This window comes from Nelumbo nucifera, chromosome 1 (genome assembly GCF_055504915.1).
Source record: "Nelumbo nucifera cultivar China Antique chromosome 1, China Antique-T2T, whole genome shotgun sequence".
NCBI classification, from domain to species: domain Eukaryota; kingdom Viridiplantae; phylum Streptophyta; class Magnoliopsida; order Proteales; family Nelumbonaceae; genus Nelumbo; species Nelumbo nucifera.
Window position 1 is genome coordinate 94,049,228 of NC_142649.1, and position 2,318 is coordinate 94,051,545.

At 36.1% G+C, this 2,318-nt stretch overlaps 1 non-coding gene across 1 annotated transcript; it reads left to right on the top strand.

Moving 5' to 3' along the window:
* The first annotated feature begins 1,750 nt into the window (after positions 1–1,750).
* Positions 1,751–1,823, top strand: TRNAE-CUC (transfer RNA glutamic acid (anticodon CUC)). The gene has a single exon. It is a non-coding gene; the product is annotated as a tRNA-Glu (tRNA).
* Positions 1,824–2,318: the final 495 nt, after the last annotated feature.

Genomic DNA, 2,318 nt, shown 5'->3' on the forward strand with positions numbered 1-2,318 from the left:
TCCTTCTTGCCTTAGAAGCCCTTTCCACCCGGATGTTCCAGTGCTGGGATTTTGGCAACATTATCCAATTTCTCGGATGCGAGCACCATGTTTAGGTTACGAAATCAGTTTGCATAATTGTGTCCTTTCAATTTATTGCTGTTTAACAATTTAGAAAATCGTTCATATGCCATTTCTGATAAAAGGCACAATTAATTAGTCCATGACCTTAATATTGTTTCATACTATTTTTCATAGAATTGATTTTTATTTATGTTTCATCTCCATTTGTTCATCTTTGAGATTTCCCTCCTATCTCAATGACAAGAATATAGTTCATGTCCCTAGAAATGTGGGAAATTACATAGATTCATGATGCCAATTGTTTCAACTACATAACCTCACCACTTTCTGTGATTGATCACATATCCACCCATCAATGAGCTTTCCCTTTGGCCTTCACTAGACAAGATTCATTGTCATTTTATGTTAAACCTTTTTAATTGGTAAGTGTAGACCCGTCATATCGGGAGCCCCAAGGTACCATGGAAGAGTCTTCATTTTAGGATAGACCACTCCCACTAGATTATGGCACCCATATTATCTCATGAAACAATTCTACCGACTGTCTCAGTGAAATGGATATCCCAATTTTATGATGCATCTCCACCCATCTATTAAGCTCGTTTTCATATTAATGATGAAATGCTTTAAGAGATATCAATTTATGATATTTCCTATCTCATTGCACTTATATTAATCATGAGAAAACGTGTATATCAATCCCTAGGTCAGATTTAGGTCATACCATAGTGGCTCTCACTGACTTTCATAAAGTCATATTCAAATGGGTTCTTAATGGGTTAGGGTTCCTCTTGGGGAGGAAGCTATTAAGGGGCCCATTAGAAAGGGAGATCATGCAATGATCCATGGGCATCATGGCAATGATGTGTATTCAGCCATGATATTTATGGAGAGCTATATAAGTGAATACATGGGACAATCACTTATGGCCCATGAACGAATCACATCCATTCAACATATCTCATACACATACATAATTGATCAATATCATTTCAAAACTAGTAAAACCCATATCCATTTAGATTAACACATGATCAGCCCTCAATGGACGAAATTATCCATAATTTTTTCTTGCCATATGGGCTAAACTACAAAAAACAGTTCGGCTCATATAACAGTTCATGCTGAAATGGATTAGTCTTGCTTTAATCTAACATAAAAGGGTTTTTCAAGTATGGGCCGAATTGGTCCATGCAATGGGCCATCAAACCTCTGGCCTAAAATCAATTTTGCTTTAATCTAACAAGATTAGACCAAAACTTGGTCAAATCGACCTAAGGTTTGATTTCCAAAACATTCATCAATTCACATTTTGAAAGTTTGGATACTGAATTATCACATTTTAAAATTAGGAACCACATTATGACCAAAGTACAAGGCATTTTCAATAAAAAAAAACATAATTTATGTTTTGTCTTGAGGAGTGAGAACTAATGCATTTCCAAACCAAATGGATTTGGAACTAGTAACAAGAAAAACAATTCAATGCCCCCTTAGTGATGTAACTCAAGGAAATAAATGGGGTTATATGACTTTGAGGAAAATTGGGCATCGGAGATTAGCTTGAATTTCTATTTTGAACAAGTTTGGGTGAGAATTACTTAGCCGTACATAGAAGCACCACGTTGCCATTAAATGTTTCAAATAAACAATATTTATATAAATGGTTAGAAACTGAACCATGACTTCCGTTGTAGTCTAGTTGGTTAGGATACTCGGCTCTCACCCGAGAGACCCGGGTTCGAGTCCCGGCAACGGAACGATAATATTTTGAAAATGCAGGGTTCTTATAAAAGCCAAATTTGATATTCCTTTTTGCCTATCAAGATCATTACTGAGAATGGTATTCCAGATTGGGCACAACAAGATTTGATTATTTTGGATGTTAAGATCATCATTTGATCTGTGACATGCCACCTGTTTGGATGGCAGATTATTCGTCTGAAGCTACTTGGATGGTCATATTCACATATGCTTATTAGTTAGATTTTGCCGTTTTGTAGACAATCACAACCTAGTAATTTCTTCCATGTTAAAGTACGCAGCCATAAATCATCGCCTTTGATGTTGGCATCGCAGGCCACTCCACTGCTCGAAATTTCTTTATACGGAAGCTATGTTCAATTATCAGGACCCATAATTGGATGGGAATGGAATGAAACCCACCTGAGAGATCAGGCTTACACCAAAACTCAAAAATAATAATAATAATAAAATTCAGCAAGATCAAATGTCTGCACTTCATCTAATTAAAG